This window comes from Terrapene carolina, unplaced genomic scaffold (genome assembly GCF_002925995.2).
Source record: "Terrapene carolina triunguis isolate 2854851 unplaced genomic scaffold, T_m_triunguis-2.0 Scaffold51752, whole genome shotgun sequence".
NCBI lineage: Eukaryota > Metazoa > Chordata > Testudines > Emydidae > Terrapene > Terrapene triunguis.
The window spans coordinates 855-10,117 of NW_020716103.1; the positions used below are offsets into that span (position 1 = coordinate 855).

The window sequence follows — 9,263 nt, forward strand, 5'->3', positions numbered from 1 at the left end:
TTCCAATTTTTAAAGGATCCCTTTTTGCTGCTAATCACCTCTTTTTTTCTCTGTTCTTTAGCCATGGTGGCATTTATTTTTTTTGGCCCTCTTACTTTTTTTTTTTTAATTTATAGTATGGTGTTTTAAATAGTTTCCATGCAGCTGGCAGGCACTTCACTCTTGTGACTAGTCCTTTTAATTTCCATATAACCAGCTTCCTCATTTTTGTGTTGTTCCCCTTTTTGAAGTTAAATGTTACTGTGGTGGGCTTCTTGGGAATTTCCGCCTGTAACAGGGCTCACTCACCTTTCGTGAGCTCCTCCTTCTGGCCGAGTGTGTGTGCCTGCACTCTCTCTAATTTCGGTAGGTCTTCAGCTGCTCAGCCCTCCTGCCAAGCCACATACAGCTGATATGTGAAACAACACAAACAAAACAATCCCCTATCGGGTACACGGTTCAATAGGGGCCTATCACAGCACCCCTCAGTTGGTGTCTCTCTTCCTGCAGTCCTCCCTGGGCTTTGGGCCTTAGGTAGTCCAACAGGGGGTATTGCAGTACCCTGTTTGGTGTCTGCCTGCAGCCCTGGCTTGGGCTCGGGCTCGGGCTCAGGTCTCAAACTGTTCACTGGCCCTATCACATTACCCTCAGTTATTGTCAGCCTCTTCTGGGCTTGCTCAAGTATTGCCCCTTGCTCTGATGTGCAGTAGTGCCGCCAGGGCTTCCTCCCTGGAGAGTCTTTGCCCCCTCTGGCCTTTCTGGTCCCAGCTCTCCAGCTAGGTCACTAAACAGTTCAGGTCCCCTTCCGTGGGTGTATCAAAGTTCAATATTCAGCCCCTTCTCTGAGCCTTCCCAACTCTCTTCCTCAGTGCTTAATTCAACTCCCCGCTCTGGGGTTAGGCCACTCCACTTGTGGCCAGTGGGAGGGACCCAGGCCCACCCCTACTCCAGGTCCCTACCTAAGTACCCTATAAGTAGCAACCATGTGCTGAATCCATTTATTGCTCACGGTGCTGCTACGGTTCCCTGGGCCACTTCCCTGCAGCCCCAGCCCCAGCCCCCTCACAAATGCTTCACCCTTACCCCAGGGCAATCTTGAGCTCAGTACCAGCAGCCAGCCAGAAGCTACTTCTTGCTCCCCTGGTCCCTGCCAGCAACTGCTCTGGTTGAGGAGCTACAATCCCTTCAGCCAGCCAGGAACACCACCCTCACTCCTCTAGCTCCAGGTAGCAACTGAACTGTGCGCTGTACTGCAGCTCCTTTTATATGGGTCTGCAACCCTCTGATTGGCTGATCCCTGCTACTTCTCCCTGATTGGCTGCTTCCCTATGGCATCTCTAGGCTGCTTGAAGGTCTCGCCTCTACTACTCTTTCTGGGGTGGGGTGTGCTAGGACCATGGGGTCTCCAGCAGGGGGCCTCAGGGTCCTGATACACCCTGTCACACCCCATACAAGGATGTTAAATTTAATTACGTTATGGTCCCTATTACTGAGCAGTTCAGCTAAATTCACCTCTTAGAGGAGATCCTGTGCTCCACTTAGGACTAGACTCTCAGACTTTAAGGCCAGAAGGGATGAGTCTGGCTGAGTTGCTGAAGTCCTCAAATCATGATTTAAAGACTAAATCAAGAACTGCCTCTTCCCTTGTGGGTTCCAGGACTAGCTGCTTCAAGAGGCCATCATTAATGGTGATTAGAAATTTTATCTCTTCATCCTGTCCAGAGGTGACATATACCCAGTCAATATGGGGATAGCTTAAATCCCTCATTGTTACTGGGTTTTCTGTTTTTGTAGCCTCTCTAATTTCCCTGAGAATTTCACCATCACTATCACCATCCCGGTCAGGTGGTCGGTAGTATATTCTTACTGCTAAACTCTTACTGTTCAAGCATGGAATTTCTATCCATAGAGATACTATGGTACAGTTTGGACCAACAAACATGAATTAGGCACCTGGGCTCCCTATACAATGCATGCTAGGTCGGGAGTCACTAAGCTAGCCAGTGGGAGATGGTGATGAGAAGGGTGTGTTCTAAGTCCCGCCCCCTCAGCATTTGGTGTAGGAAAGCTTGTGAGCCACACCTTGGATCCCCTCTCCTGGGGTCAGGTGGCTTAGACACCTACTCTGCTTCTGGCAAGATGGAGTTCTGCGCCTGTGTCACACACAAAACAGCCAGGAAGGAGGCAGCAGACCTTCTTCATAACCATTAGCCCAGGGAGTAGGGCACTCACCTGACATGTGGGAGACTCCAGTTCAAGTTCTCCCTCTGCCTGATGAGGAGAAGGGATTTGAACAGGAATTTCCCACCTCTCAAGAGGCAATTGTGATATTGCCAGGAGTCCTGTCTATGGGGCAGCCTGGTGCTGACCAGCCCAAGAGGGAGATGGAAAGTCAACGGAAGTTGAGAGCCCAACTCCATGAGGCTTCTTTGAAAATCCCAGCCTCATATCATGAAATCTGTGCTGCAATGTATATAAATATATCTATGAGCCACCTGACCCTCCTACCCCCCAATTGTTTTCCTTGCCACAGGGACAAATTCAAACCCGGTTGAACATTCTGAAGAAAGAGAGAGAAGAACTTTTGGAGTGGAGACAGGATGGAGAGAAGCAAAGCCAGGAATATCTGGTAGGTCCCCATTGTTATGATCCTGCAGTCGCATCCATCACGGTCGGTATTTCTCTCTGTAGGAGAGTGTCAGCCCTTGTCCATACACAGCATTGCTCTGATTTAGCTACGGCTACATCTACACTGCACACCGCTGGGGGCGGCTTATAGGGTATGCGTAGCTACACACCCCATTGAAAAGCAGGCTCTGTCCACACTGCGGTGTGTAGCTACACGCATGAATAAAAGGCTTCAGCAGAGGGAGGCAGTGGAGCTGCCAGAGCTTTCCCTGCCACAGAGAGCTGCTGGAGCCTTTCCCCACTGCTGGAGACTTTCACTGCTGCCAGAGCTTTTCCCTGCCAAAGACACCAGCAGTGGGGAGGCAGCGGGGAAAGGCTCTGTCAGCTCCATGTGGTGAAGAAAGGCTCCAGCACTGGGGAGGCAGCGGGACACTACACTGCTAAAAATAAGAGTGTAGCTGGGGGAGGTATTGTTTGGGCATGTAGAGAGACTTGTAGGGCATATACCCATAGGGTTCAGGCTTGTCTCCTCTCTACTTGCTTAAGCAATGCCTCACTATCAACACTGCTGGCGGGCGGTGGGGTGCAGGTGTGTAGTGTATGTGCTCTACACAACACCATAACATTTGTGCAGTCTTCTTCTTTTGCAGTGCTTCCAAGACACCCACCAGCAGCTTCATCAGCACAATGTAGGGGCCCTAAGGCCACCATGAAATCTAGTCAGTTGACACTCGTTGACAACATGTGCCATTGACTGAGGGAGGCCACAGTGACAAAGTGGGTTGCCGCATAGACCCCATGTGTAGAGGTTGGCTGTGCATATTCCTTGGCAGTTCGGAACCTGTTCAGCAGAGTCCAAAGGTAATGTGGCAGGTCAAATTCAGGTGGTCGAACAGTTGGATCAGTGACAAGGAAACCATTCGAAACATCTTTAGCCAACCACTCGTTGCTCCATAGGGTTGCTACTGACAGATTCTGATCTGGCAGTTGAGATTTGTGCAGTGCAGACGTACCTTAAATCAATTTTTAATGTAATGTCTTTATTAGGACTGTCTATTAATCGCAGTTAACTCATGTGATTAACTAAAAAAAATTAATCACGATTTAAAAAATTAATCGCAGCTTTAATCACATCGTTAAACAATAGATTACCAATTGAAATAGATTAAATATTTTTGGATGTTTTTCTACATTTTCAAATATATTAATTTCAATTGCAACACAGAAAACAAAGTGTACAGGTCTCACTTTATATTCTTCTTTATTACAAAAGTTGGCACTGTAAAAATGATAAAAGAAATAATATTTTTCAAGTCACCTTATACAAGTACTGTAGTGCAATCTCTTTATCGTGAAAGTGAAACTTACAAATGTAGTTTTTTTCGTTACATAACTGCACTCATAAACAAAAACAATGTAAAACTTTAGAGCCCAGAAGTCAACTCAGTCCTACTTGTTGTTCAGCCAATCGCTAAGACAAACAAGTTTGTTTACATTTTCGGGAGATAATGCTGCCCACTTCTTATTTACAATGTCACCTGACAGTGAGAACAGGTGTTCACATGGAACTTTTGTAGCCGGCATTGCAAGGTATTTATGTGCCAGATATGCTAAACATTTTTATGCCTCTTCATGCTTTGGCCACCATTCCAGAAAACATGCTTCCATACTGATGATGCTCATTAAAAAAATAATGCATTAATTAAATTTGTGACTGAACTCCTTGGGAGAGAATTGTATGTCTTCTGTTCTGTTTTACCCGCATTCTGCCATATATTTCATGTTATAGCCATCTTGGATGATGACCCAGCACATGTTGTTCATTTTAAGAACACTTCCACTGCAGATTTGACAAAACACAAAGAAGTTACCAATGTGAAATTTCTAAAGATACAGCATTTGACCCAAGGTTTAAGAATCTGAAGTGCCTCTGGCACAAAATCTGAGAGGGATGAGGTGTGGATCATGCTTTCAGAAGTCTAAAAAGAACAACACTCTGATGCGGAAACTACAGAACCTGAACCATCAAAAAAGAAAATCAACCTTCTGCTGGTGGCATCTGACTCAGATGATGAAAATGAACATGCATCGGTCTGTACTGCTTTCGATCATTATCGAGCAGAACCCATCAGCACCATGGACACAAGTCCTCTGGAATGGTCGTTAAAGCATGAAGGGACATATGAATCTTCAGTGCATCTGGCACATACATTTCTTGTGACGCTAGATACAACAGTGCCATGCAAACGCCTGTTCTGACTTTCAGGTGACATTGTAAACAAGAAGCGGGCAGCATTATCTCACGCAAATGTGAATACACTTGTTTGTCTGAGCGATTGGCTGAACACGAAGTAGGACTGGGTGGACTTGTAGGCACTAAAGTTTTACATTGTTTTGTTTTTGAATGCAGTTATTTTTGTACATAATTCTACATTTGTAAGTTCAACTTTATGATAAAGAGATTGCACTACAGTACTTGTAATGGGGGAATTGAAAAATACTATTTCTTTTGGTTTTTACTGTGCAAATATTTGTAATCAAAAATAAATATAAAGTGAGCACTGTACACTTTCTATTCTATGTTGTAACTGAAATCAATATATTTGAAAATGTAGAAAACATCCAAAAATATTTAAATAAATGGTATTCTGTTATTATTTAACAGCGTGATTAATTGTGCGATTAATTGGTATTAATGTTTTTAATTGTGGGATCAATCGCGATTAAATTTTTTAATTGTTTGACAGCCCTAGTCTTTTTATACTGGTGCAAACCCCTGGCATGCAAACATTTTAAACTTATCTTTATTTGAACCTAGTGTGATGTTTAGGGTTCACTTTGCCCCTTTAAACTGAGGTAAAAGGTGCTGACTAGGAGCAAAGTCAAGGTTAGCTATAATGTATTAGATAACCCCCAGATAGCCTCAAGTGCTTTGCCTATTGTAGACATACCCTTATAGCAGGGGTGGGCAAACTACGGCCCGCAAGCTGTTTTAAGCTGGCCCGCAAGCCGCACCGTGCGGCTCAGCCCCACTCTGGCTGGGGCGCTGGATCAGGGGCCCCATCACTCAGCTCGGCTGCGCTCCAGCTGGTGCGCTGTTTCGGGGGCCGCACCATGGGGCTCCCGGAAGCCGCAGCATGGCCCCGCTACGGCTCCTATGCACTCCAATGGGAGCTACAAGGGCAGTGCCTGCAGATGGGGCAGCGTGCAGAGTCACCTGGCCACGCCTCCGCATAGGAGCTGGAGAAGGGACATGCCACTGCTTCCAGGAGCCGCTGGAGGTAAGTGCTGCTCGGAACCTGCACCCCCTGAGCTCTCCCCACACTAGGGTGACCAGACAGCAAATGTGAAAAATTGGGATGGGGTGGGGGGGTAATAGGAGCCTATATAAGAAAAAGACCCAAAAATCAGGACTGTCCCTATAAAATCTGGACATCTGGTCACCCTACCCCACACCCCAACGCCCTGCCCCAGCCGTGATCCCCCTCCCGCTCTCCAAACCCCTCAATCCCAGCCCAAAGCACCCCCCTGTACCCCAAATCTCTCATCCCCAGCCCCACCCCAGAGCCCGCACTCCCAGCCAGAACCTGTACCCCTTCCCACACCCCTGCCCCAGCCCTGATCCCCCTCCTGCCCTCCGAACCCCTCGGCCCCACCCCAGAGCCCGCACCCCCTCCCGCACCCCAACCCCAATTTTGTGAGCATTCATGGCCCGCCATACAATTTCTATTCCCCGATGTGGCCCTCGGGCCAAAATGTTTGCCCACCCCTGCCTTACAGGGTGAGATCATGTTTGTCTGTGTTTATCATCCCTTTGGTCTGATTCCTCCATTGGCTTCCAGTTTCAACTCAAAGCATTGATCTTATTCCCCAAACATCAGTGGGTCCAAATTCAGCTACAACAGTGATATCAGGGTTGATTTTCAAAGCCACATATGGGGATTAGTTGCCTAATTCACACTGACTTTCAATAGGACTTAGGCACCTAACGGCTATTTTGTACCTTTGAAATCCTCCCCCGAATCCCCATCTATAACCACCAGACATGACTGGTTTCCTCTGGGACAATGTAATTAACAAAATTCTGGATGAAACGTGTAAGAGCTGGAGATGATAAACAAAATATACTAAGCAACTCATACCTGAAAACTCATCATTTAGAGATATTGGGTAACATTTTGAAAAGTGCCTAAATGATTTCAGAGCCTGAGGCTAACAATTTTGCAAGTAACTAAGGACCAGATTATCAAAGGTATTTAGATGCTTAAAAATGCAGAGAGGTGAGATTTTCGAAAGCAACTACATAGGTTAGGCACCTAATGTCCTCTGTAATCAAAGTGAGTTAGGCACCTAAGTGATATTGAAAATCCATCTAGGGGCCTATCTGCATCTTTAGACACTTAAATATCTTGAAAAAGCAGGTCCTTATACATTTTAAATGGGTTTAAACTCCAAAATGATTTTCCTGCTTCTGAAAAATTCATCCTGAATCCTATTTTCAAAAGTCACTTTCAAAGAAACTTAGGCTCCTAAGCACCAAAAGTGACCTTTGAGAGTGGGAATTGGACTCCTATGTCACAAAGGTACTTCTGAACATGTTATTCATTCAGGCCAGCTGAGAGACTATCAGAAAATCTTCCCTCTAGTATCAACAGGCATGTTCTCCTGAAATCTCAACTGTATGTTCTTAGTAGGTTGAAATGAAAAGAGGGCTCTAAGAACTGTCCTCAGACTCTCTCCATGTCCCTGACCTGTCCTTTCCCGGTTTGTTTCTCTTCATTACAGGGAAAGATAGAAGCTGAGAGGCAGAAGATTGTGTCTGAATTTGAGCAACTGCGACTCTTTCTGGAGGCACAAGAGCGACTTCTGCTGGCCCGGCTGGAAGAGCTTGACAAGGAGACTGTGAAGATGCTGGATGAAAATGTCACCAAACTGTCTGAGGAGATTTCTCGTCTGAGTGACTTGATCAGTGAGATAGAAAAGAAGTGTCAGCAGCCAACAAGTGAATTCCTGCAGGTGAGATAGTTAGAGACACCCAGATCCCTGCAAAGGGAAGGGAGAGATTCAGCTTGATTAACTTTGGAGTTTATTAAATTCTTGGAGAGCTCCCACTCCACAATGGAGACTGTCAGCGTGTCCTTTAGCACAGCCACGGAAAACAAATTTTGACATTTCTAATATTTCCAGTGTGAAAAACAGAGTTTTGCTGTTTTAAAAGCAGATGTCTCAGGCCTTTTGATATATCATATGGAAACAATAAAGGGCACCGTTTATAGGAAGTGGGAGATTAGGAAAGTAAAGCTCGTTTTAGGGCCTATTAAAAAATGGGAATTAATCTGGCTTCCTGAATTGATGACCAGAATTGTGTACATGGAGCTTTTAGCTTGAGAAAGGCAATCACTCTGTAAAAAGCAATCGCGTGTGCAAGTCAAGGATTCATGTGTCTGATTAGTCTGTTTGAGCAAGTGCCATTAGCACAGGCAAAATAGAATTTAGAAGAAGAAAACCCATAATTATGGGTGCATGCTTAGGGGCCACATTCCATGTAAGTATGTAAATGGACTTTTAAAATTGCTAACTACAGATAACTGCATCTGGAGCTCAACTAGGGACAAGAGGGCAATTTGTGGCACATGGGACTGAGCTCTATTTTCTCTCTCTTTCTTCTAGGACATCAAAAGCACCTGGAGCAGGTACGTAGCTCATTCCCACGCCTCCTCACAATGCTGGAAGGGGATTGGATGCCAGGGGTCAGATTTTGAAGGGTATTTAGACACCTGAGATGTAGACAGGCGCTTAGTGGGATTTTCCAAAGCAGCTAAGCAAGTTAGGCACCTCCCATTGCAATCAGAGCCAGATGGGAGCCTAGCTTGGTTAGGTGCTTTTGAAAATCCCCGTAGGCACCTTTAGGTGACTTGCCCAAGGTCACACAGGGAGTCTGTGGGAGAGCCAGGAGAGGAACTTAGGTTTCCAGAGTCCTACAGCAACCCCTTAACCACTGGAGCATCCTTTCCCACGGAATTAGGCCTTTCTGTCTGAGAGGGCAGCTTGTGAACCCCATACTCTCTTTAGATCCTCAGATGGGAGTTAGGCACCTAAATACTCCTTTGAGGAGGCCAGTTGACTCACCAGTGGGAGTTACAGATTCACAACTAGTCCACTAGACGGCAGCCCTGTTTCCCTGAAAACAGACTTAGGGAACCCCGGAATAGCTCACCTATTGCCCCCTCCTGGGTTTACCAAGGGTTCCCTTAAAACAACCCACCTACTAACGAAACTGTTCTCCTTGGGTATGGTCTCCAGGGTGCATAAAGAAATACCTGGAGGACACTGATACAGTCTTTCAATAAATGAATGATCGACACAAGAAAGTGTTCCTTCCAAACAAGACACCTTTTTATTGGTGCAAACAACAATCCCTAATACAATAATAATCTAAAACACAAATCTCTTACAGCAAGTAAAAAAGCACCCCAAAACACAACAACAGTCAGTTGAGATTATTCATAGTGGCTGCGCCCTGTTACGATGGCCAGTCTGCCACAGGTCACTGACAGCGGTTCTTATACTTTAAACTTTACATGGGCAGTGGTGTTGGAACAATTTTTGTAGTGGGGGTGTTGAGAACCATTGAACCAAACTATATACAGGGTTTA

General features: G+C 45.8%; 1 long non-coding RNA gene across 1 annotated transcript; it reads left to right on the forward strand.

The window, feature by feature from the left end:
* Positions 1–2,519: 2,519 nt before the first annotated feature.
* On the forward strand, positions 2,520–8,876 carry LOC113405962. The gene is made up of 3 exons (XR_003369584.2): positions 2,520–2,608; positions 7,393–7,623; positions 8,278–8,876. It is a non-coding gene; the product is annotated as an uncharacterized LOC113405962 (long non-coding RNA).
* The last annotated feature ends 387 nt before the right edge of the window (positions 8,877–9,263 follow it).